This window comes from Suricata suricatta, chromosome 12, assembly GCF_006229205.1.
Source record: "Suricata suricatta isolate VVHF042 chromosome 12, meerkat_22Aug2017_6uvM2_HiC, whole genome shotgun sequence".
NCBI lineage: Eukaryota > Metazoa > Chordata > Mammalia > Carnivora > Herpestidae > Suricata > Suricata suricatta.
This window is the reverse complement of record NC_043711.1, coordinates 24,007,970-24,035,664: the sequence shown is the minus strand read 5'-3', so window position 1 is coordinate 24,035,664 and position 27,695 is coordinate 24,007,970. Positions and strand designations below refer to the sequence as shown.

General features: G+C 40.0%; 1 protein-coding gene across 1 annotated transcript in view; it reads left to right on the top strand.

The window, feature by feature from the left end:
* The first annotated feature begins 66 nt into the window (after positions 1-66).
* Positions 67-27,695, top strand: part of ERC2 (ELKS/RAB6-interacting/CAST family member 2) — a 916,748-nt gene continuing 889,119 nt past the window's right edge. The window contains exon 1 of the mRNA XM_029918083.1: positions 67-132. The gene's annotated coding sequence lies outside the window, so the exon portion shown is untranslated. The remainder of the gene's footprint in view (positions 133-27,695) is intronic.

Sequence of the window (27,695 nt, the reverse complement as noted above, 5' to 3'; positions counted from 1 at the left end):
TCCTCCTCCCGCTCCTGCTCGCTCGGGCTCCGGCTCCGGCGCGGGCTCCAGCTCCTCCCGGCCGCCCGGGGCCAGGGCGACGTGAGGTTGTAAAAATCCATGTGGGACGGCCCCGGGGCGAGCATCGGAAAGGTGAGACGTCGACGCCCGGGCCGGGGCCGCTGGGCACCCGGCTCCCTCGGGGCGTCCATGCCGGGCATCCCTCGTGCCGGGTCCCCCTCACTAGTGGGGAGCTGCAATGCGTTATCACGGGGAGCCGAGGGGTGAACCATCCGCCTCCACGGGGGCTTTCTGGGGCGGGGGAAACGATGGGGCGGCCTAAGGGCGGATTTGCCTTGATGTAGAAACCCCCGGATTGGAACAAGTGCAAGGCTTGCACTGGCGCGCGGGCGCTGCTCGCTCGCCCCGGCGGCCCGGGCCACCTCCCGCAGTCCCTCTCCGGCAGCCACCCTCACTGCCATCGCCTTTCTTCTCTCCAGCTCCCTTCTTTCGCCTGGCTTTTGCCCCCTTGCCTCTAGGGGTGGGGTGTGCGCTGGGGCAAGGGTCTGGGGGAACCCAAAGCAGAACAAAGTGGAGAAAGGTGGAGCCCTAGCCCAGGGGGTGCGGTGCCTGGCTGCCTTGGTGGGCTCCGAGGGGAGAGTGTTAAAAAAAAAAATCCGTGTCAGGGCAAATGAAGCTGGCTTTATTGGGGAGGGGTAGAGGGTGGCGGTGTATGAAAACGAATACGCTGTGAAATTAAACTAAACGGCATTCTTTTCCTCGTCTCCCCATCTCCGAATCATACAGGACAAGGGGTACTTAGAAGGTTGTGCATTATTTTATATTTCTAGATATTTTTAAAATTTCATCCGAGCCTTTGAAAGATCATCTTAGGACAGTGAAGATTAAGGGCTGCTTTGGTGCGGGATAATAAAACGGCGCTCATAAACTCTCGGATCGGCCCGGTCTTATTTATTTTGTACTTAAGGGTCTCTGTTCTCCTTGCCAGAGAGGGAGGGTCTGCTCTGTTAGGAGCGGATCGATTTTAGGCGGCTACCTGCCTTTGCTGGATGAAAGGCAATTTACTCCCGGAGTGGTGAATTGTCAGGTCCCTCTGTGATTGACAGTCACACCTGCCACTTATGTGGGCAGAACGGGGACCGGTAAAACCTCAAGAGCCAATCAACGCTCGGGAGAGGAGGGCAGCTTCCACTTGTCATGGTTAGTTTCCTGGTTGGCTTTTTAAATCAGTGGTTTTACTTAACCATCGGTCTCCACCAGGTATGAGGCTCCAGCTGTGAGAGAGGCAGACAAGCGGGAAGGGAACTCTTCAAAAATGGGCTTAGAAGCAAGTATGCTTGACTTGTGTTTGTTTCTTCTCTCCCTCTTCCTCCCTTCACTAGTTGTGGTAGTTGGGGGATGCTCAGGCCATTGGCTTAAAAATGAAAATGAAATGGGTCTGTGTAAAAAATAATGCAGTGGTGTTGGAGGGTGGGTGTTGGGGGTGAGAATTGTCCACCTATTTCTCTAGAATTGCAGACTTCTTTATAAGAGACACCATCTACCGTTGAGCTATCTGGAAAAAGGGTGTGGCACTTTGTCTCCTCTGGTCACTCTTGTCCTTGTAAAGTCACATTGTTTCTCAATATATTGTACTTGGCTCTTGGCTCCATTAATGGATTTATAAGATATTTTTGAAGCAGACAAACATGCCTTATTAGGATGACCACGAATGGAAGGGATTCCTTTAGTTTCTGACAGTGTAACTCAACTTGTGGAAGTGAGGGCTTGCCTTCTTCACTTACACTTTGGCTGTCAGTTTGGAGTTGGCAGTGGGTCAAGCCAGATCATTTCTGGAGGGTAGAAGAGTTTGCTTTTAAGGTGAGTTTGCTTCCAAGGTGAGCCATCTTGTCTGCCTCTGTGCTTTAATAAAAGCCTTGCACAGTTTGGGAGGGTGGTGTGTGGATGGTGATGGAATCATGGTTTCACCAGCAAGATTTTCATGGGTGGAGGGATTGTGGGCTCAATTCTCTATAAGTGAAAGCCTTATTTTTTTCAGTGCCCTTTTCCTGAATTCACTAGAAAAATTACTGGTTGATCAGAGAGCTGTTACCTTATAGAAGCTGTATCTGGATGTGAATATAAAGCTGTGCATTCAATGTTCCATGAACAGATGGTGAGTCAGAGTACACTGATTAGGGTGGTTTTCATGTAGGAGCCAGGTTTGTTAAGGTAGTGTTATTACTATTACTATTATTATTGCTACTGCATATGCTAGCACTTTGTGAAGTATTTTACCTACATTATCTTTTTTAAAACTTTCAGAGCTCCTATGAGGTAGATGTTATTATTACCCCCAAATTATAGATAAGGAAGCTAAAAGGAGGTTTGTATCTTGTCACAGTTTAGTGTAAGAGTGATCACTTGAGTCCAGGTTTCTCTGAACCAGAGCCTGTGACCTTGGCTATGGCCTTGAATTCGAATTTGGGTTGTGCCATCTATATGTGTCTGTTCTGAAGTGTGGACACTCCCAGCATACATAGGACCTGTTCTGTTAAGAGTCCATTGCAATGTTAATGGCCCTTGCACTGTCCTATGTGTCCTGCCACAAGGAAGGCCATCACTTCCACCAATAGGCAAGTGTAGTAACTTCGTGTATTATATATTTCTAGTAGGTCAGCTTTGGCTAAGTGGAAATTTGGTTCCACATGTAATGATGATTATTAAAAAGAAGGCAATCCACATTCTTCTATTTTTATTGATACCTTGAATTTCCATTTAGAGTTTTGAGTAGGTATTGGTTGAATACATGATCTTATTATTCAGTTGGCTTTTTTTTCCCATTTGCTAAGGGATTGGAATTTTTTTCTTTTTCACTTACAAAGAGACTCTTTTTCAGTAGTGAGTAAATACGGTTGTATTTAAAATTATTCTATTAAAATAGTATGCACCTCTTATTTTATTATGTTTGAAAGGCCACAAGGCTTAAGCCTTCTCAGTGTCTTCCCATTGGTGAAACTCAGTGGTCATAGTTTACCAAAACAGATCTCCTCAAATATGAGTTTAAATAAATGGAATCCATAAATTCACCTCAACAGATAGTCTTTGACTTTGGTGAGGTTGAGTTTGTATAATCTACATTTTTGTTTGTTTTACTACAGATACCCTTAAATCCCTTCTATCAGCTAAGAAGTTAACATTTTGGCTGTTACATGGGAGACCTACGTGCCAGCCAACAGTTCAGTTTCAGCAATGTTTATATTATTCCTTGATATTTTGTTGTGACTTTCCTTATTTTAGAAAAATAAACAAATGGAAAATGGAAAAACACTGATATTAATGGGAATGTAGGTCTCATAAATCTAAAACAGTTGATCCAAAGACAAACATCATTGGATGTACCAAAGACAGATATTCTTCAGTTCGTTTGTTCTTATGTGAAGAAATGGAACAAAATTAATCAATATGTAAGAAATGATAAAATACAACTGATAGAAGTTATATTAGTCAACTTTTGCTTTGTATCAAAACATCTTGACTTACAGCAACAGGCATTAATTCTCGCATTCCTGAAATTTTAAGTTGATTGTGATTTGGCTGATCTAGGCTGGGCTCTTGGGGTGGCTCTCCTGTAGGCTACCTCTTGGGTTCTGGTCTGTTCCCCATGTGTTCTGGGGCCCAAGCAGAAGGGATGGAAGCTACTTAAGGCTTACCCCTCTTGTGGCAAGTAACTAGATTGGATAGCCAGGTCAAACTGCATTAGCAAATGTCATCTTCACTAACAACCCTTTTGGACATACATGTCACATGGTGAAGATCAACATCCATGGGTAAAAGTAGATGCTGCCTGTAGTAGAGGAGGGAATATTTGATGAACTATAATCTGAACTCCCACAGCATATAAAAAGTAAGGTGTTTTAGAGAATTTTATAATTTTTTCTTCTTATTCTTGGGGAATACAGTCTTCATCCTCTCCCACGACTAGCTTTATGACATATAAACCTAATGTTTAACTTTAACATTACAGGAATATATCATGTTTGATTCTAGAGGACTGAACGTGAATGTGGGTATGAATATGTATGTGAATTACTTAAATTGTCAAGGCACTGTTGATTAGAGCCTACCATGTTCCAAGAGACTATGTTCAGTGGAGTAATGAACATAGGAGTTATTGTCTGATGTGTGTTCTGCCAACATAGAACTTATTATTAGGGGTAGGTTTCAGGAAAGACTTCTTGGATGAAATGGCATTTTCCTGGACCTTGAAGCAGAGATAGTGTTGGAGATACATATAGAGCATATAGATACATATATAGTAGAAATGTAAGGAGAACATCTAGATATAATGAGCTATTCCATTTGGTAAGAGGGTAAGATTGGTGAATAATAATAATAACAGTAATTACTTATCGTAGCAGTAATTACAGCTCAGATTTTATTGAGCTTTTAACGACTCTGCTTAGCACTTTACCTAAAATATATTATTTAACATTGGGATGGACATTGCCTATCCAATATTCATTCTCTCCTTTCTAACTAAAGGAATCTCAATTTTGAGATGGAAATATGCCCATCCCATTTTCCAAGATTGTCTTACAGCCTAGAGTGACTATGAGACTCAGGTCTTATAATGATGTAAGTAGATGTTGTTGGATGAGGGCTTTCCTAAAACTTAGTGAGGAGGACACACAAAGCTAGTATACCACCACAGCTTTGGCCCCTTTCTGCTTCTTGCTCCTGGGAACATAGGTGCAGTGCCTAAAAGAGCAGCAGCCAACTACAGCAATAAAGATATTAAAAATGGCAGAACCATTTTTACTGGTTCCATGGTTCCATTTTAATGACAGTCCCATAAAAATGGAACCTGGAAGGATCTTGATCTCAATGATGTCATTGAGCCATTGTACCAGCCTAGACTGACTCCTCCCATACTTCTTATTGCATAAAACAAATTATCTCCTTACTTGCAAGCCACTGTTTGTGGCTTATCGTCAAACATAATCCTCACTGTTATACTCTCTCAAGAGCTTTTCAAAGTAGATGCTATCATACCTGTTTTACAGGTGAGCACATTGACACTCAGATTAAGGAACTTGGACAAGATCTAGGATTTATTACTATGTCATTTTGACTTCCAGGCCCATCATCTTGCCTTTGGCATGGCAGGATCAGTACTACAGCAGAGATAATGTTGGAAAAGTAGTTTGGTATAAAATTGAGATAACTGCATTCCAGGTTGAAAACTTTGAGTTTTATTTCACGGGCTAAAAAGTTATAAGATGATTTGAAAAAGAAAGACTGGGGGTTAGAAGACCATTGAGGCTTAAGTATGTGGCATGTGCTTTAGTGTGAATGAAGATAGAGGAAAATCTGGGCACAAAGCGAAGCTGGGAATATGAGAAGAGAATGGAAATGAGTGAACGAACACACATCCTAACTGGCTGTTAACCTGTAGTCTTTTGAGAACAAAACAAAAGTGTCCTGAAGGTTAGTATTAACTTCTACTAATGGCTTCACATTTGCCAGGAAGTAGGCAATGAGTAATGTAGAGAATTGCTAATGGGATGTGAATCATTATTTAGTGCAGCAGGGTGGGGACTACTTACCGTCCATACCATTTATCATGTGACATGATTTTGGTCTGGGTCTGGCTCTGTTGTGCCAGTTAAAGAGAGCAGAGATGAAGGGTAAGGCCAGAGGATGGTGCAGCCATACAACAAATCTGTCAATGAACTTGTTTCTACATCTGGTAAACATTCTGGAGCTTTCCTGGGGGTGTGGTGGGGTCACTGTAACTTCCTGGGCTTCTATTTGCCCCCCCCCCCACTTCTTTAATCTGTAAAACAAAGGATTGGTTTACATTAGTGGTTTTTCTAGTGTTTTTCAGCTGTAGAAACTTTTTTCATGTGTTTCCTAAATAAAAGCTTATCTGGACTCTCAGTATAGTTATAGAAAAAAAGCAGAGTTGCTGGCATCTATCCCAGGATTGTGTTGTTTGAGATGTTTTCATGTTGAGGCCAATGCTCTAAAATACACCCTCTGAGGTCTAGGATTTGAGAACCTTAGAGCTGTCCAGTTGTTTTACTGGAATTTCCTCTTTAACAAATCCCTTTGTTATTCCACAGCTTGTTGGTCTTAGCATCACCTTTGGTAGAGATCGTTTATGTTCACCCTAGCTACTTTTCTCTCCATCCAGGTGTACGTTGGAAGTGACTATCATCACTTCTATGCTAGAATATTTAATTTCCAGTGTAAGACCGTAAAGTGTTTGCTTCTGCTGTGATGGTCATGGAAGCCAGTGTTGAGATGGAGCCTTCATCTGCCTGAGTCCCTTAGTCACTAAATGAGCAACTGACATTGGACATATAATGAGACTAAGAAATAAACCTTCATTATTTTAAGCCATTAAATTTTGTGATTGTCTTTTAAATGCTTAACTTTTCTGGTAGATGATCTTTTAGTACATGTGCCAAACTTCATTTTCTTTTTTCCAAGATTTTATTTTATTTTTTTCTGTTTTTTTTTTATTTATTTTTGAGAGACAGAGAGAGATAGTACAAGCAGGGGAGGGCCAGAGAGAGAGAGGGAGATACAGAATCTGAAGACAGGCTCCAGGCTCTGAGCTAGCTGTCAGCAGAGAGCCTGACTCGGGTCTTGAACCCACAAACTATGAGATCCTGACCTGAGCCGAAGCCGGAAGCCAGACACTTAATTGACTGAGCCATCCAGGCATCCCTCAAGATTTTATTTTAAAGTAATCTCTACACATGACATGGGGCTTGAACCTGGACCCCAAGATCAAGAGTCACATGCTCCACTGACTCAGCCAGCCAGGCAGCTCATTATTTAACTTTACTTTTTAAGTGTCTTCTGGATCAACCTGAAACCTGGCCAATTTGTCCTTACTTCAGGGTTAGGAAAGCAGTGGGCAGGCATCTATCTCAGCCGCCTACGCTGGTCTCCATACTAACAGGTTTCTTGAATTAGAATACTTATGTTTAGTAACATTCACTTGTATGTAAAAAAAAAGTCTGAAGATATATTGTGTAGTGTACCTTCTGTGTCTTAAAAAAAGGCTTTAATTTAATGCCTTGCTACTTTTTTTTTTCTTTTTAGAGAGAGAGAAAGCTAGAGGGTGAGAAAGGGAGCGGGGCAGAGGGAGAAAGAAATAGAATCTTAAGCAGGCTCCATGCTCAACACAGAGCCTGATATGGGGCTTGATTCCAGGACCCTGCGATCATTACCTGAACTGAAATCAAGGGTTGGAAACTCAGCTGATAGAGCCACCCAGGTGCCCCATGCCCTGTTGCTTTTTTAGGTAATAGAACTTCAGTGGCTTGGGGAAGAATAATGATTATTGATTACCATAATAATGGCTACTATTGATTGAATACTCATTCATTGATTTGTGAAATACTCATTGAGCATCTACTATGTGATAGGTATTGGGAGGTATAAGGGTGAACCAGAGATAACTCTTCATTTGGAGTTTATACTCTAGTTGGAAGTTGTAGCTAAGTTAGCTCTGCTCTGTGAAGGATACCATTCTGTGCTAGGTGCTTTATATTTCTCACTTCAAACTACTTATAATGGTAGGTATATTATTCCCATTTTGTAGATGAGGAAACTGAGGCTCAAAGAATTTGCTAAGCCCTGTGAAGGCAAGAGCTTTTGCCTTTTGCTGTATCCCCAGTACCTAGAAGAGTTTTTAACACATATTAGATGCTCAAATAAATATGTGTTGATTGAATAAATGAACAGAAGAATTTGCTCAAAGTTAATGATGTGGCAGATCTAGAAATTGAACCTGCATCTGCCTGACCCTCACGGTTCCTAAATTATCCCTTGCCACTGTAGGGGTAGTGTGTGGCCCCATGATTACAACAGAAACAACAACTGAGCCCCAGTGTCAATGCACAGGCACCAGGAAGAGCCAGACTTTCTTTCACAGCTAGGGCTGAGTCCTCTGCCTGGTTTGCTACTCACTGTGCCTCAGCTGGGGAAGCTCAATGCTACAGCCTCACTGACTTAATTACTCATATAATTGGTCACTCCTCTCTTGGGCCAGTTCAACTTCTGCCATTGTCAGATATCCTTGGCCCTTGGCTGGCTTTGTTTCCCAGCGTTGTGCTTCAAGTTGTGCTTTTAACTTTTGGGCATTCCTTTTCCACTTCCTTCTTTCAGATTTATTGCTCTGAAGTTCCAGGAAATCTCTAGTTGCTGGCACCTAGTGGGCACTCAACAAAATTAAAAAGAGAGAGAATAGAAATGAAAGAAAGACAGCCAGCACTTTCAGGAAGAAACTAAGTGATTCCTTTTTCCTGGAAGTCAATAGTGAGATTGTGGCCCCAGCAGATGAAAAGTATGGGTGGGTTCGGAGGGCATTTCTGGGATACACCTGTAGATAAAAGGCCAATGACAGTGATCATAGATGCCTTATACAAGCAGCTTTACTATGCCATGGTTTATTCTTTAGGTTCGACATTTTGCTCACTTGATTCTCTTGTATGTGTGCAATTCGTTAGCATGTGTGCATGTGTGTGCATACGGGTTCTGATAGTGTTCCTGTTTCATTTTTTTTCCTTTCCTGCTTTACGGCTTTCCACCCCTAAAGGTAGTTGTCATTACATGATTTCAGAGTATGAATGAATTGCAGGCAGCAAAGTGCATTCCCCGTAAATGTATTAAGAGCAAACTATTAATTCAAAGCAACTTCTTAGTTGGCTCAGAAGACGAGAGCTTGAATGGAAATTGAGCAATGTGACTCTTCGGTAGGAATACTCTCAGATCCTTATATAGACTGTGAGAGGCTTTCCATTAAAGCACTGTGACTAATTATAATAAGAAAGAGCAGAGTTTTATGTAAGAAAACTAAATCTAGTTATGCATTGTAGTTACCTGTAGGAGTTTCTCAAAAACAAGGTGGGTGTGGTCAGGGGGGGGAGTTCATCCTCTGTGGGTCAGAGGTGACTGAAATGGATATGGGGTATTGGAGTTACTCTGTTGGTAAACTCTGGTCTGAAGGTGGAGGTTTAAGCTGATCTGCAAGAGATGTGGTTAGACTGGTACCATGATCCCTGGTTATTTTCTTGGTGACACTGGTGGCTGCCAGACTCCTACCAAGATGGCTTTCTCATACCTGGTTGAGGTAGTTTAGCCTTGCTGCTTTCCTTCTAGCCAGCTCCAAATTAACTGTCCTCACCTGGAGAAGCAAGATTGTGAAAGGGCAGGATCCTGGGAACAATGTTGTTGACTCTTTCACATTTGGCTTTCAGGAGAGGGCTTTTGATGTATCTCCTTTCTTTCCTCTGTGTGTGTGTGTGTGTGTGTGTGTGTGTGTGTGTGTGTGTGTGTGTTTGTGTTTTCCTTTTGGGTAAAGTTCCCTCCTACCCTCTTTGTTTTGCATTTTTGCCCTTTAACCATCTTATTCCTGGAACCTCCCCATGGGGGGAAGCAGGAGGTTTGGTTGTGAATGGGATGATAACTTGGCATTCTTAGGAGCTCCTTGAAAATAGATCTTGTTTGATGCTAGGTGGATACAAAGGCAACTGAGTCTCAGTGGCTGCTGTTCATCAGGCTTGTAAGCACAGAACAGTTAGCAGGGGTACACAAGGGGAATTCTTTACCTTTTTTGTTAAGTCCAAGAAAAGACTATCTTTTCATACACAGGCTTCAAATATTTTGACAGCCCACCTTGAATTCAGTAACATGAATACTTGCTTAGAATAACTTCAGAGCAGGTTCTTTTGGATATATAGATGTGACTACTGACCTGTGGGTCAAACGACCTGAGTTCCATTTTTGGCTTTGCCACTAGTTTTGTCCTTATTTGGGGATCTCTTAGTATGTGTCAAAATCATCTGGTCTCTTTCCAGGTCTAAAATGATATATATTTTTTACAATAGATTTTTCATACAAAGAATTAAGTGTCATTTTTAAAATGTTTATTTATTTTTGAGAGAGAGAGAGAGAACAGGGGAGGGGCAGAGAGAGAGAGGGACAGAGAACCCAAAGTGGGCTCTGTTCTAACAGCAAAGAGCCTGATGTGGTGTTTGAACCTACAAACCATGAGATCATGATCTGAGCCAAAGTTGGACACTCAACTAACTGAGCCACCCTAGTGCCCCAGTTACTGTCACTTTATTAGCTATTTTATCTTGGAAAACAAGAATAGCTACTGTGCTTTCATGATGGACTTTATTAAGAGAGAGTTAAGTGCTTATATATTCACCAAATGCATGTGTGCTTTCTTCTTGCCAGCCCTCTGCTGGGCACAAGGAGTGCAACTGTAAACAGAGCAAGTGATATTTAGGGGTTTGGGGATTGTAGCCTTTAGTGGGGCACTAGACAAATAAGCAGGCTATTTGTAATAGTAATGGGAACTATTGCAGGGGAGCACCCAGGGTGTTATGGAGAGCTTAGAAGATTCATGGATGAAGGCTGAAGAGGGCTTCTTGAAGACGTTGACAGCTAGGGTGAGATGGAACATGAAATGGAGTTAGCTGGGGTGCGCTTGGTTTTGATGGTACAAGTAACAGAAGGAACAGTCTAGGTCCAAAGATGAGCAAGAGAATGGGAGATTTGGGATTTGGGGCAGTGAAAGTAGACCTGTGGAGCTGGAGATTATCTTAGCTAGGTATGGGGGATGATGAAAGAGGCCAGACAGAGTGAAGGCATGAAGACCCTGTGATCCACTAAGGAGATGAGGATTAAGTTTAACTGTCAAGGGGTTTCATCTCTGACATGACCAGAGATGCTGAATTCTCTTTATTCTTCTTTTATTCCACTTTCATGGCAATAACTACCTGCTTTTGGTGTTTGTGGGAGTATAGGGTTTGCAATTGACATGAGCTAGTGGCAGAATGACCTGGAAAGCAATAGAAGGATTATGAATATGACCTTGGGAATCCTAGCACTGCTCATTATCATTCCATTGACCAAACACAATTTTTGCAGTTTTAATACCTTTAAAAGACCACTTTCCCAGTGAGGATGTTCCTGTTCTATAATGCAACTCCACACTGCTTGCTGGTTTGAGAATCTCTCCAAATGTCATCAGGGACCAAGTTCTTTTCAGTGAGTTTTGAGCAGAACACGGAGAGTATGGCTCTTGTTTTAATATCTTTGAAAATGTTTACAGTTAGTGGATGGCATTAAGCTGACTTAGTTATACTAGAAGGAAATTCATAGTATACAGCATCTGAAAGTGGTGTGAGAAATTTCACAAATGGAAATGGTTTACTCCCTAAATTGTAAAAGATTGAGAGTTATGTGCTGGAGCCGCATTCAATGCCCTATGCATACTGGTTGTCTATGACTTTATTTTTGTATTACTTATACCACTTTGTACATTAGACAGTAACATTGCTAAAGTCCCTTTCATATGTTAATCTTGACTTCCGTGCTTCAACTTATGAATCAATGTTTTGAGCTATTGTAATCATGATCTTAACTCTTTAAAAAAATTTTTTTTAATGTTTATTTATTTTTGAGAGAAAGACAGAGTGTGAGCAGGGGATGGGCAGAGAGAAAGACATACAGAATCTGAAGCAGGCTTCAGGCTCCAAGCTGTCAGCACAGACCCTGGTGGGGGGGCTTGAACTCACAAACTGTGAGATCATGACCTGAGCCAAAGCCAGATGTTTAACTGACTGAGCCACCTAGGTGCCCCTGATCTTAACTCTTAAGAAGTAGTTTTATTTCAGCAGCACTTACCATATTTGTATAGCAGAGTTTGTGTGAACATGTGAATATTTCTGGAATCTTGTCATTATTTTACAAAAAGTAAGTGGAAATGGAAAAATATAGGCATTGATGTAGGGAGAAGCATGAGCCTCATAAACTTAGTGTAATTGAGGCAAAGATGGAAACCATTGAACATGTCCATTATGGATGGTGTTTACCTTCAATCAGATGCTTTGGACTTAAGTTGGCCACCTGTATATAGTTGTGAGGGATGAGAACAAAATTAAAGGCTATGGACATATGAGGTATTAGAAAAAAGCTTTGGGGGATTATGGTAAAGGACAAGATATAATTTGGGATTGTTTTGGTAACAAGTTTCCCTTTTTAACATATAAGTCTAGTCAACTTTTGTTTGGCTTAAAAAAACATTCAGAAAGCCATTTTCCTACAAAAGCAGGGGATAGAAATTGAATTTCTCATCAGTCTTTTTTAAACATTTATTTATTTATTTATTTATTTATTTATTTACTGACTTACTTACTTACTTATTTATTTATTTAAGAGAGAGAGGGAGAGCAGGAGAGGGGCAGAAGGAGGAGAGAGAGAATCTTATGCGGGCTCCACGCCCAATGCAGAGCCCAACCAGTTGGGGCTTGATTTCACGATCCTGAGATCATGACCTGAGCTGAAATCAAGAGTCAGATGCTTAACTGAGCCACCAAGGTGCCCTGAATTTCTTATCAGTCTTTTTTACGAGAGTCCATCACAGTCAGTAACCTATTCCTCTGGTTTGCTAATTGGCACAGGTGGTCACTGTGCTAACAAAATTCTCTGCTTATTTTGGCAAGCAAATAAAGAGAAACCAAAACAAATAAAATGGTACTTAGCAAAGGATACACTTCAATGGATTTCTGTGATGCTGTGGTTTCATTTGGTGCATTGTTGAGCAGAAAAAGACTAAATGCATATTTAGTCTTCATCATAAGCCTTAATGATGCTAAGATGGTATATTTGGGAGCAAAGAGAAAGGGTAGGAATTAATGTTTGTGTATAGTTAACCCAACAGCTCCCTAATTCTCTAAGTCAGGAGGGTATAGTGATGATCTGTCTGTCTTGGAAAATCTGTTGATATCTGGGATCTTATCTAACTTCCTTTGTGGGCTTAGCCCACTTCTAAGCAAAGGATTGAATTGGATGTAAAATTCTAGTTCCTTTTGATATCTCTTGTGGTTAAATGGCAAATAATAAATCATGGGAGGTGTTGATCAGGTGGAAGATGGAAATGGTAGCTCTTTGATTTTTAATCTCTTTCTGAAACTGAGAGACTTAGTTTATCTTCAATCAAAAAGGCAGGTGACTGTTGGACTAGAAGTTAAAGAAGCTAATACATAACTACTAACTATGTGACAGGCATTTTGCTAAACATGTTCAAGAATTATCTCATTTAATTTTTACAATAAGTTAATGATCTAAGTATTATTTCTCATGATGAGGAAATTAGTGTTTAGAGAAGTTAAGAAACTTTCCTTCAGTAGCAAACCCTGAGACAAGTATTCTTGTGAAGGTAATTATTTGGGACATACAGGTATCACCAGTAGATGAACAAGGGTATGAGACAGAGAGGAGAAGCCAGACTATAGATAGGACATTATTCAGTAAGCTACTCCAGTGGTGATTGGAGTTTAATCTCACAAGGAACCCCTGTAAATGGGGTAAAATATCTCCCTTAGGATGATCTCACATGAGGGGTAAGGGAGGAGGGATGTGTAACCACCAGCTTCTGTCAGTTTTTTTCTTTTCTTTTTAAAAATATATTTTTATTATCTTTATTTTTTATTGTGGTAAAATGCATGAAACACAACGCTTACCATTTTAACCATTTTTAGATGTACAGCTTTGTGGTTTTAAGTACATTCACAATATAGTGAAACCATTCCACCATCCATCTTCAGAATTTTTGCATCACCCCAAAAGGAAACTCTATACACATTAAACATTGACTTCCCATTCCCTCCTGCCCCAGTCTCCTGGCAACCATTATTCTACTTTCTGTCTCTATGAATTTGACTATCTTGGGGACCTCATGCAAGTGGAATCATACAATATTTGTCTCTTTGTATCTGGCTTAATTCACTTAGCATAATATTTTCAAGGCTCATCCTTGATGTAGCATGAAAGATAATTTCATTCCTTTTTAAGGATGAATAATATTCCATGGTATTTACATACCACATTTTGTTTATCCATTTATCTGTTGATGGACATTTGGTTTGTTTCTATCTTTTGGATATCATGAATGATGTTTTGGTGAGCACTGATGTTTTTGAGGGTGGTTAATTTCCTTGAACTTGTATCTTGAACCCTATAAGAGCAGAGTAGTTTTCCAGGGTTCAAAAGAAGTCTTTATCAGGGATGCTGATATTGTTGGTGTAAAGTCCTTTGTTCTAAAATTTTCAAGTCAGGGGGACATTAGAAAGATACTTAACAGCATCTACTAATAAGGTTGTTACCCAAGTAAGTGAAGAAGCTGGTATTTGAATCTTGAACTCTTGATTCAAAGCTCATGCTTTTAACTGCTCTGCACTAAGCTGTCTTTAATTACAAGTGTAATAGTACTGGTATACAAAGATGAATGAGACGTGGTTATTGCCTTTAAGGATCTGTTAGCATTGAATCATCTGTCTTGCACAAGGCTCATGGGAAGACAGTGGCATCACTTGGTGCAATCTGGAACTCACAGAGCCATTCATTGTAAGATGGACTCACAGATAGCAGGAGCATGGGACTCCTTCCTCTTGACATCCTGTGGTGAGGACTGCTTGGGTCAGACATGATTGGACTCTTCATGGGACTATGCTCCAGGGCAGGCACTCACACACGTGGTAACCATTGATGTGGTGAGTTCTCGCCTACACCCAATGATGTTTCCTGCCCTTCACTTGAGCTGTTTGCATAACTATATTATCTCAGTAGGATTTATCCTCCTTTAGGTGCTCCAATGATTGCTTTCCTCTTGATGTACAAGCATTTGGAGCCGATATTTGTTAGGAAAGAAATCAGGGCCCAGGAATGATAAAGAGAATACATTTGGATGCAGTTAAAATTGTTAGTTATGTGTATCTGTGCCTCAAAAGACATCACTTACAAGTGATTTGTATTTCTTTAGAGACCTAACATGAGATATTTTATCCCTGAAAGAGTAACATTGCCAAATTGGTATTGTGGCAAAAGGAGGAAAGAAATGGGAGAGATGAATCAGTGAGAAAATGCTCCTCTGTATTTTAACCTAAATGTGAAATATTTTGTGTTAGTACTGCATTTGTGGGATCTGGGTGTATTTGTCAGGTATTGCTAGGTTATGCTGAGGTAGCAACCTCCAAATCTCAGTGGTTTATTTATCTCTCAGGGGTTGTCTATAGTGCTGCCCTACCTTGTCTTTATTCTGGTTCTCAGGCTGAAGGAATGGTCCCTTTCTTGGATGAGCCAATCTCACTGTAAAGAAGAGAAAAAAAACCAAATGGATTACTCATAAGATGGCTCCTACACCTTCTGTTTGGATATGGCATGTGTTACTTCAGCTTGCATTGCATTCGTCAAAACAAGTCACATGACCAAGTCTGATGTCAGAGGAGTAGGAAGGATTCTTTTTTTTTTTTTTTATGGGAAGGAGAATGTAGGAATGAACTGACTAGAGAGAGACAGTGAATATTTTGAACAAATGATGCAATTTGCTGCACTAGTGAAAAATTTACCCTCATGTGTAAATTGCTTAGCAACTTTTTAAATCAGCCAATCTTTGTAGAGCCATTTCAACATGATTAATATTGTTATTTCTCTTTTATACATAAGAAAGAATCATATTGTGCTTAAGGGTCTAGTTCTCTTCCTGAGATCCATGTAAAACCACCCACATAGGTAGTATTATTGTTTCTAATAATTCAATCAATTTACTTTCTTTCAAGAACTGATCATAGAGATATAAGGGAACAGAGCCTCAGAATTTGAATGCTTTTTGTAGTCATAGGTGAAATGAATAGAGAGCAAAGAACTAGTTATTAACAATAAGATGATCATCCTTTAAGAAACAATACAGCGTGTCTGTAGTTAATATTGATCATGATGCGGTTGTTGTACTGGGCATTTACTAAGCCTCAGGCACTGCCGAGTACTTGCAGGTTCTCTGATTTCATTAGGACTGACCTTAGTTTTGTGAAGTAGCCATTGTTACTTCTGAGGCCATTGTTATTTACTGAGACTCAGAGAGTTTTGTGAACTTGCTTAAGATTAAACAGATAATAAATGTAGGATTCAGGACTTAACCAGAGTTTCTCAAAGTTGGATGAGATACCTTTTAAAGTAAAGAATTTGGGGCTCCTGGGTGCCTCAGTCGGTTAAGCATCTGACTCTCAGTTTTGGCTCAGGTCATGATCTCACTGTTTCGTGAGTTCAAGTCCTATGTCAGGCTCTGCACTGACAGTGCAGGGACTCTCTCTCTCTCTCTCTCTCTCTCTCTCTCTCTCTCTCTCTCTGCTCCTCTCCTGCTCATACTGTCTCTGTCTCTCTCAAAATAAATAAATAAACATAAAAAAATTAATTTGTAGAACCCCAGGCTTGACTTAACTCATTATTGTAATGATACTTTTCACTGTAGGTGAGTTTTTGTATATTTTTTGGGTTTCTTGGTTTTGTTTTGTTTTTAGCTCTTGTACCTTTATGAAACCTATATCAGTTTAGAAATTAAGTATATTCCTGGGTGCCTGGCTATGCTCAGTTGGAGGAACATGCAACTCTCCATCTTAGGCTGTGGGTGTGAGCCCCACTGGGCTGGGTGTAGAGATTAGCAAAAATAAATAAATAAACTTAAAAAAAACAAATTAAGTACACTTTTACTAATTCAAATTAACTAAATTAATTTAAGCACATTAGCTAAATTGCTGCTTATAACAAATATGATGCTGTCTATTCTGGGTGGATTCTTTGGCAGTCAGTTGGTCTATCCTGCTGTGTAGTGGATGGTGACTCAATTCTCCCACCATATTTACAATAGTCAGCTTCTGCAAAACTTTGATTCATGCTGAGGAACTTGACCTTCCTTACCTTTCACAGGGTAAGAACACATCATTTAGATTCGGAAGTCCATCTTTTTTCCTTTCTCATTGACCCAAGGTGATTCCTGAGGGCAGGGCTTGTTGCTCAAACACTATGGGCATGACTGCTGTGATGATCAAGGATATCCTTACATTATTTGTTTTCAGAGGATTGAAATAAAAACAACCTTACATTCTCACGAGATTTGTAAATTCCTTATACACAGCTATGGATCTGCCCCTTCCTTGGTTCTTGCCCAAGTTACAAAACTCGACTTTCTCTCTTTAGTAGTACTCGGCCTTTCTTTCATAGGACTCTCTCCATCTGAGACCACACCCTGAACTCCTAGAAAGGTTCTCATCTATTTGCAATGTTCATCATACCTGGCAGCCTTGCACAATAATTAGAGATATTACTCATGTAAACTGGAATAAAGGGGCTGTGGCTCTTTTGATATGGAGGGCTTTGGGTCTCTGGGAGGTCAGAAACCATATTACAGATTTACTTTCTAGAAATATTGTTGAAGAGGTTTGAACAGTGTGCTATAGTTTTCCCTTTAATATATTTTTATATTAAGTAAACGTACCCTCATCCATGCACTAAGAGATTTAACTGAGTTTCTTGTTGACTTACTACAGTTATTGACTCTCATTAACTATAATTTCAGTTTTTAGAGGAATTTCCTTTTTTTTTAAAAGATTTTATTTTTAGTAATTTCTGTACCCAAGGTGGGGCTTGAGCTCAAACCCCCAAGATTAAGAGTCACATGTTCCACCTGCTGAGCCAGCCAGGCACCCCTAGAGGGGTTTCTGAGTACCATTCAGCACCCTGAATTTGGCCCTTGCTAAAGGCTTATATGACTCCTCCACGGTCATCAATCATATTTTTGAGAGACCCTGGCGTTAAGATATAGCATTTATTTGTTCTCTTCTTTGCAGACTATATAGATAAATGCTTGTCTCTAAAATGTGCACATTTAAGCAGCTACCCATTTCTTGCTGTTGATGGTGGTCCTTTTTTCCCTTTCTTCTTTTTTGGAATACCTTAAAATTTTGCTAAAATTTTTCCTTGTGTACATGATTATGTGTATATTCTTTTTTTAGCAAAAGTCTATTTAGACATAATTCTTCATGTTGATTTTAATGTAGGAAAATTTTGTGTGATTGAATTTTTAAGGGCATAGGGGTAGAGTTATTATTCTTCTACCTTTCTACCACTTTCTCTGAAACATCTGTTAGTTGACAGATTGAGGAATTTTTAGTACAAGACCCAGTAATTCCCAAATATTCTTTTTTGTAAGTACATTATAGCTAAAGCTTTGCCAATTGACGTTTTACATTTGCAGATTAAAGAAAGTGCAGAGATGTTTTAAAAATGAATCTAAAAACATTATTTATCTCTTCAGTGCAGCCAGCTTAATTTGTTACATTTATGAAACTTTATGAGGCAATGAATATTATTGGTATAGTCAGTTTCTTATATTAATCATAATTATCTTTTATTTTTGACTTAGCATCTCAGATTTTCTATTTTTACTATTTATTGTTTTAGGGTTTGCTGTATTTTTAACTTGTGTATCTACCCATGTACTAGATAGTGGTCTGTTCCTTTAACAAAAGTTTTTAGGTGTTTCAGGTTTTAAATTTAATCTTTAGAATAAATTGATAGAGTTTGATACTAAAGCCGCAGAAATGGTTAACAGAAAGTGCGGTTAACTAATACGTGGATATACAGAGTTCTTATCTTGTAGTACAGAATATAGTCAGCCTCTTCACTTAAGTACCTTACCATAAAATAGGGCCAATGCAGCTGAACATGCAATCATGCTAAATCTGCACACAGAAAACAGTCATTATAAAGCAAGTTTGAGGAAACTAAAGGAGAGAGTAGTGATGTGTGGATGAATGTGTTTGAATTGCAGAATGCTTCTTAGAGAATGATGGGAAAGCATTTTTAAAAATCTCTGCTACATGAAGCTTGACTTTTTTCCCCCAATTCATGTCACTGTGGAATTTAAAAATGAAATGGTTTATTATTGGGACTTTCAATACTTACAGATGTGTAATATTGTAGCCTAAGGATAATGGGAAAATGGCCATTTTTTCTTTCCAGTTTTAAAAAATGGGGGGCACCTGGGTGGCTCAGTCAGTTAAGCGACCGGCTTTGTCTCAGGTCATGATCTCACGGTTCCTGGATTCAAGCCCCACGTCGGGTTCTGTGCTGACAGCTAGCTCAGAATCTGGAGCCTGCTTCAGATTCTGTATCTCCCTCTCTCTTGATCCTCCCTGCTCATGCTGTCTCTCTCTGTCTCTCAAAAATAAATAAAAAACATAAAAGAATAAAAAATAAAAAAATAATAAAAAATGGTTGCTATCTTGAGCAGTTTTGAAGAACAGGTTGAGTTTGACTCTGGAGTGTCTGACAAGGGAAGTTCCGTGGACTAGGAGAACTCTAAGACAACTTGTAATTTCACAACCAGTGTGTCTTATTCTGGTAGCTTGGAGCTTATCACAGTGAGCTGTCTTTGACCATTAGGTAAGTGCTGGGCATTGTGCTAATTACTTTTTTTTTTATTATCTTATTTAAGCTTTCCCAAATCACTACGGAAAGTCATTTACAGCTGAGAAAAGTGAGGATCAGAGAAGGGAAGTAATTTGCTTCAGACTACACACCAAGAAATTAAAGATGTGTCTCCAACCAGATTCTTTCTATGCTTTTTTAAAATATTTTTTTATTATTTTTTTATTGTTTATTTATTTTTGACAGAGGGAGAAAGAGAGAGAGCAAACTGGGGAGGGGCAGAGAAAGAGGGAAACAGAGGATCTGAAACGGGCTCTGCATTGAATGTGGGGCTCAAACTCAAAAACCATGAGATCCTGACCTAAGCTGAAGTCAGATGCTCAACCAACTGAGCCACCCAGGTGCCCCCCTTTTTTTCCTTTTTAAAACATTATGTTCCACTTTCCTGGCTACAATTACAAAATTGTTGCATTAACTGTGATGGAAATGATTTCAATGATTTGATGAAAATGTTATAATATTAAATATATTCTTTCAAATATTCAGAACTGTTTTGCATATCTTCTGTGTACCTTTAGGTCTGGTCAGGAAGAGCTAGAAGGCCCACTCTGGCCCTTGTCTGACTTCGTCTTCCCTGTTGGGAAAGGAGTTCGCAGGGCCAAGTGGAGGTGCCCAACTGGAACCTCTGCTGGCATGCCAGGGTCCACTTTGGGTACCCACAGGCCTAGGACCTCCCTTCCTAAATGACCCTGGGTGGTCTTTCAGGGTCTGTTTGGGCTTTTTTGCCTGGTCTGTTGTTCTGAGGAAAAATTATGCCACCAGTGTGTACACTCTTAGGCCTGAAGTTGCCCAGGGGAACCTATTTGTAAAGGTATGGACCAGGTGTCAGCAGACTATGCCTGTGGGCTGCATCCAGCTAATGCTTGTTTCTATAATTAAAGTTTTATTCGAACACAGCCACACTCATCTGGTTACAGATTGTCTATGGCTGCTTTTGTGCTGAAATGCAGAGTTGAGTAGTTGTGACAAAGACCAAATAGCCCACAAAATCTAAAATATTTACTAACTGTTTTTTTTATAGAAAAAGTTTGCTGTCCCCTGATCTAGACAGAGCTAGCCTAATGTGCAGGCTGCAGAGTTCAAGTGTGTGAGTCCCTCCTGGGCTGTGACTGAGCTAGGGATGGGGAAAGAGGGATGTTGACTGGGGACAGGGCTGCCTCTTGGTACCATGTTATGGCCAGAACTTTAAAGAATCCAGGGATTCTTAGTTTAACATTCAACTTTACCTTTCATGTTTAAAAAAAAATTTTTTTTTTGAGGAAGAGAGAGAATGAGAGAAAGTACGTGCACACATGTGGGGGAGGGACTGAGAGAGAGAGGGAGACAGAGAATCTGAAGCAGGCTTGGAGCTGTTAGTGCAGAATCTGATGTAGGTCTCAAACTCACAGTGAGATCATGACCTGAACCAAAGTTGGACACTTAACTGACTGAGCCACCCAGATGCCTTTCACATTTTTATATTTGCCAAGATAGGAAAATAGAATGCATTTTATTTACCAGTTTGCTAGCTTGATTCATAACTGTAAAATGTATGGATATATGGTACTTTAGCCTCTATTTGTTGTCTTGCTTTGGACCCCAGAAATGTTAGCACAAAGGTTAAACCCTGGGGTAGAGTGTAAGAGTTTAAATTAGGAGGCCAGAAAGGCCCCAATAAATAATGACACAAATTAATATGGAATTATAAAGTGAAGAAAGCTTTTGGGTCATATGTGGATTGTTCAGAAACCTTGCTCCAAGTTTCATTTGTCCAAATTAAACCAAAAATGCTAGAACCCACCTGCCAGCTTAGCTGGAAGTTCTAGGTCTTTCCTTCAGGGCTCCCCCACCTCTCTCCATTCTCCCTGTCTCCTTCCCTGACCCCTCACCCCAGAATTACACTGCCCCAAAGTGAGGGGAATATGGATATAAATCCCACACCCAAACCCAGAGACGGCTTCTGTCCAACTCTTCTGCCATATGATTGCATCTTTGTGCCACAAGATGTTGCTATTGAGACTGGTCTTCCTCAGACAGAAAGATGCTGTGGTCCCCACTATCTAGTCCTGTAAGGGAAGGCCAACCCAGTTTTCTAGTGGCCAGCTCAGCCACTGATGTGTCACGCATGGTTCGGCATATGCCACTGGTGTCTCAACCACATCAACCACATAGACTGTATTTGGAGCATGAGGGTTTTCTCGTGGCCTCCATGTAGTGCAGGCTGGAAGTACCAGGGAAGCAGATGTCTGCAAATCGTGAATGGCTACCTTCCCCTCATGGAGGTATAATTCTGAGGCAGGCTCTTCACTGTGTTTCAGAGCTCCTTCAGCAGGACTCAACCCAGTTTCCTAGAAGAACTCTCCTTGCCAATGTACCCTATGTTGACTTCCCTTACTTCCATGTCTTAGTGCTAAACTTCCTCCTGAGTGCTTCCTGGGATTACCTTCTAAGTGAACTACCTGTACCCAAATCCATGTCTCAGTGTTTGAATGTGGGGAACCCTTCCTGGGACACATGGGCCTCATTATGAGTCATATCCTTGTACACAGCATTTGTGCCCCGGCCCAGGTTCCAAACAGCATGGAGTGGTCTCTAGGAGTTTCCCACCTCACCCACATGCTTTGTCCATACACGTTTCTCCATGGTTCTGGGTTGCTTGTTTTGAGTCCCAATCACCAGCCTGGATACTCTCTTATCTTAAAGGAATTATTTTGTTTTTGGCAGCTATGGTGTTGTTTGTAGCCATGTTCATCTACTCCCACAGAGCTCACTTACTCTGAATCCTGGGTTTTGTGACTGCAGTGTCAGTGACTTTCCTCCCTGAAGGCTTCAAAATTCTTTGTGCGTAGTGATTGCTCTCCCTTATAGCTTCCTATTTTTCAAACCAAGGGTCTGAAGTGGTACAATCTTGATTGGGTCTTTCATACCATGAAAAAAGAACATCAGGCTTTAAGAGAACATAGTCAAGAGACCTGATTTTGATGGGATAGACCATGTAGAGGGTATGCTATTGGATGTTCTGATCTAAGTGATGACTTGGAATGAGCCCTGCAGAGAGAATAGCACAGTTGAAGTTCTGAGTCAGGAAGGGACTTGATACTACAGAGCATCAGAAAGAAGACTCAGGCAGAGTCATTGAAGAGAATGGCAAGAGAGGAGGCTGGAACTGTTGGCAGTGGCCAAGTTGTGTACAGCCTCAGGCCATGGAAAGGATTTTGGAAAGGATTTTAAATGGGTCAGGGAAGATATTTTATGATCAGAAGTATACTTTAGAATATAATTTGTAAGACAGAAGGGGAAGGATTAGGAAAGGTGAGATGCTTTTGGATGGTAGGCGAGAGCTGAAGCAAGTCATGTCAGAGCAATAGGGTGGTGATGGTAGAAGTGGAAACAGGGAGCAGATCAAGATTGATTTTGGAGGCAGAATTGATATGATTTGAAAACAGGCTTTAACTGGATGGTGAAGGAGAATGAATTCTTTTTAAAAATATATGAATAGAAGCAGTAAAATTTAAATGCCTATAGGGGCAAGCATGAAAAAAGGAAATCAGACTGAATATAAAGTAATAGGGAGAGGAAAAGACTGTGGCATACTAGATGGGGCATACTCTCTCTTGAAGGGGTGGCTGCTGGTTGGCTCTAGCCAATTGTCATGTAGGGAAATGGGTTTGACATTGTCAGATTTTTAGATTTTTTAGGAGAAGCTGAAATCTGCATTTTAATGTGAAATATCTATATTTATGTTGTCAACTAGACCAAAATTCTAAAGAACACTATGCTAGCCATATATAACACATCTGCAGGCAGCATCTGGCCCCTGGGCAGCTGCTGCTTGCTTGAGGTTTGTTCTACATTCTGTCTTCTTCTAGAAGGATTTCAGAATTAACCGTAGTCCTATGAGACAAAATTTTTTAAAAGTTAGGGATGCCAAGAGGAAAAAAAGGATATTTTAATTTGGGCTAAATCTTAGGAGATACTGATGATCTCAGCTCACACGGTCTGTCAGCAGGGCTCAGGTGATGGGCTGAGGCTGAGATCTGTGGAAATAAACTTAACCTAATTTAGAGCAGATAGCAGGAAGTGCTTTCGTCTTAAAATAGACCATTCCAGACCATGATAGTCTGAGACACTTGAGGTAGACAGAAATCAAGACTTTCTCTACCTTTTTCTCCCCTGAGCTTACAGCTCAAGGGTCCATAAACCTTTTAAAGAATGAGTGGATGAGTGTATATTTTATTTATGAATCCATATGCAATTAGAGAACGTATTCTTACAGGTTCATAACAGCATCTTTGATTTGATTTTGTGTGTGAACATTAAATGGAACGTACCTCCAAACTTTGAATTTTATTCATGAAGTACTTTGAAGTGAAAAGTATCATGCAATTAATTTCTTTGGTGTTATAGTCATCAACATTTGTCTTTTTCAGTGCTCAGTTTAATCTAATTAATAATTTATCCTTCTTAGGATTGTACATCACAACTATATAAGAAAGCAGGTGTTTGTAGGAGTTTACAAGAAAGCTCAATGATTTAGCCTATCTTGGCTTCATAATAGTATTTAAAACAGTAAGATCTTAACTTTGGCCTTATTTCCTATAATGCATTTATAGTTGAGTGGAAAAGGTTAGAAATGGTTTTCTTGAAGTCAGTCATGGGAAGTAGAAAGCATTATTGCATTATTGATTGCTGAATAAAGTTGATCTCTTTGCTGTTTATCAGGGATTTATTTTACAGAACTAAAAAAGAAATCAGGATAGACAAGAAATAGGAGAATATCACCAAAAAAAACCTGAGTGTCAAAACAAGTACCTAAAAATATTTCAGGAGATTTAAACACAGCTGGGGGTGGGGGTGGGGGTTGTGGGTGACTCAGTAGAACAAGTAGAAATCATGAGGCTTAGGGGGACATGACAGCCATGGGAACTTGCCTTGGCTTACCTTGTCAATTGGGCCCACCTCATCTGTGAAATGAATATCACGTGATGTGCTACAGCTAGCTATAAGGATAAAATTGTTCCAGGAAACCATTCTGCTCTTTGTAAATCTGGGGGAAGAGAATAATTCCCAAATAAAGTTTTGGGCCTTGGTTACTTAGTTATAATTTATTGTTAGGAAGCAGATGTATACTGATGAAGAAATTATTCTGTTACCATTCTGATGGTCTTTGAAATTCCTATTTGATTTAATAAGTTCTGTGGAATTGCACATAATGCCTCTTGTCTGGTGTGATCTTGGAGTAGGCAATATCCACCTGTTTCTTCTCTTCTTAGACAAACAGACTGATGATGATGGACCTGTATTCCTTTTGACACTTTGGCTTTTCCATTGTTTTGAAAAATAAATACAGAATTGTATTTATTTCTTGTTCTAGTAGGGTCAAAACTCTAACGAGTTATTTTGATCTTCTGTATTTCCCTCTGAGAGGTCACTTCTTTTGGATCGTAACCATATGCTCCTCAAACCTGGTTAGATCTGAGAGGAAGAAAACTCTAAGAAAGTCTAATCTAGAGAATAAAATTTTCATAGACAGAAGCTGTGTCTCAGCACTAAACACTGAGGATTAGGCTGATGCTTAAAAAATATTTATTATATGAATGAATCAAAATGTTCAGCGAAACATTTTCAGGTCTTCTGAAGGGAAAAAAGCTTCTCTTGTCAGATAAATTTGGGAAAAGCTACATTATATACTCACTACTGGAAGAGTCAAAATAAACATCCGTGTTCTAAAGTCTGTGAGACATCTTGGTGTAAAATCAAAACCCTGTTAGCCTTGCTTATCTGAACATTTGCCGAACTATTGAGGAAGCAATGGCATAAAACAGAACTGGTGTAGCCCACTATAGGTACTTAAATACTTCCTTATTTTTATTTTTATTACTTTAAAAATATAATTTATTATCAAATTGGCTAACATACAGTGTGTAAAGTATGCTCTCGAGTTTGGGGGTAGATTCCAGTGGTTCATCGCTTACAGCACAACACCCAGTGCTCATTCCAACAAGTGCCCTCCTCAGTGCCCATCACCCATTTTTCCCTCTCCCCCACCCATCCACCCTCAGTTTGTTCTCTGTATTTAAGAGTCTCTTATGGTTTGCCTCCCTCCCTCTCTGTTTGTAACTATATTTTCTCCCTTCTCTTCTACCATGGTCTTCTGTTAAGTTTCCCAAGATCCACATATGAGTGAAAACATATGTTATCCATCTTTCTCTGACTGACTTATTTCACTTAGCATAACACCCTCGAGTTCCATCCATGTTGCTACAAATGGCCAGATTTCACTTTTTCTCATTGCCATGTAGTATTCCATTGTAGATATAAACCACATCTTCTTGATCCATTCATCAGGTGATGGACATTTAGGCTCTTTCCATGATTTGGCTATGGTTGAAAGTGCTGCTGTGAACATTGGGGTACATGTGCCCTATGCATCAGCACTCCTGTATCCCTTGGATAAATTCCTAGCAGTGCTATTTCTGGGTCATAGAGTAGTTCTATTTTTAATTTTGTGAGGAACCTTCACACTGTTTTCCAGTTTGCATTCCTACCAACAGTGCAGGAGGGTTCCCGTTTCTCCACATCCTCAGCAGCATCTATGGTTTCTTGATTGTTTATTTTAGCCTCTCTGACCAGTGTGAGGTGGTATCTCAGTGTGGTTTTCATTTGTATTTCCCTGAGGATGAGTGATGTTGAGCATCTTTTCATGTGTCTGTTGGCCATCCAGATTTCTTCTTTGGAAAAGTGTCTATTAATGTCTTTTGCCCATTTCTTCACTGGATTATTTGTTTTTCAGGTGTTGCATTTGGTACATTCTTTATAGACTTTAGGTACTAACCCTTTATCTGTATGTCATTTGCAAATATCTTTTCCCATTCCGTCAGTTGTCTTTTGGTTTTGTTGTTGTTTCCTTAAATACTTCTTAATGTGTATTTACTGAATGTGTAGAGCTATGATCCTGAGTTGGATAATTCAAGGATTTTGGGTAGCCTTGAGAAAAGATGATGGCTTGTAGGATATATTGAGAGTAAAGAGTAGAGCTATGGATGGGAAGTAAAGGTAAGGGTGGGAGTGTAAATTATTTCAACCTTTCTGGGGGGAATTTTGATAGTGTGTATCAAATCTTCTAATTCTACTTCCAGAACTTTATCATAGGGAAATGATAAGAGATGTATACAAAGTTTTATCAATCAGAATATTAATTATGATATTTCCATTTTTAATTTTTTTGACTTTTTGGTTTTTGAGAGAGAAAGTGAGAGTGTGAGTGGGGGAGGGGCAGAGAGAGAGGGAGAGAGAAAATCTTAAGTAGGCTCCACACCCAGTGTGGCTCTGTCTCATAATAGTGAGATCATGACCTGAGCGAAAATCAAGAGTCGGATACTTAACCAACTGAGCCACCCATGTGCCCCTATGATATGTCCATTTTAAAAAGAAATTACCTAAGTGTCCCCATATAGGTGATTGGTTAAGTACATGATTAGATAACCATTCAATGAAACATTAAGTGACTGTTTCAGTTCTTTTGCTGCATAACAATACCCCCTTCCCCCTGCCCCAAGTGTGGAGCCTTTAAACAATAATTCATTGGGTGCCTGCATGGCTCAGTCAGTTAAATGTTCTACTTTGGCTCAGGTCATGATCTCACAATTTGTGGATTTGAGCCCCACGTTGGGCTCTGTGCTGACAGCTCAGAGCCTGGAGCCTACTTCAGATTCTGTGTCTCCCTCTCTCTTTGCCCTTCCCCCACTCATGCTCTGTTTCTCTCTGTCTCAATAATAAACAAACAAACAAAACCAACAGTAATTCATTATTTCCTATCACTCTTCAGATTGATTGAGTAGTCCTTTTGTTACACATAGTGTTAGCTGTCACTCATGCACCTAATTTCAGATGGTAGCTGGGCTGGAAGGTCTAAGATGCCATGTCTCTAAGGTGTCTTGATGCTGGCTATTAGCTGGGATACTTTGGTTCTTCTTTTTATAGCTTCTCTTCATGTGGTGTCTCATCTTCTGGGGTCTTTCTATGTGACTTCTCTTTCCAGTAAGGTAGCTCAGACCTTAAATCTCTATTTTTTAAGGGAGCAAAAGCAGAGGCTACTAGGCCTCTTTAGAGCTAGGCTCAGAGCTGGAATAGTGTCACTTTACCATCTGCTAGCCAAGCTGTCACAAGGCCAACCTAGATTAAGGTAGAAGGAAAATAGAATCCACTTCTTTGTGGAAGGTGAGACAAAGATGTACAGAAAGAGGAGGAATGGGTGGCCATCTTGGATACTCCTTGTAGACATTAAAAATTATGTTTTATTAAGATATTTGGGTATACATGTTAAGTGGAAAGAAGGAAATGATATTGAGATAAACATTGAGAAAAAGGAGAGTAGAAGA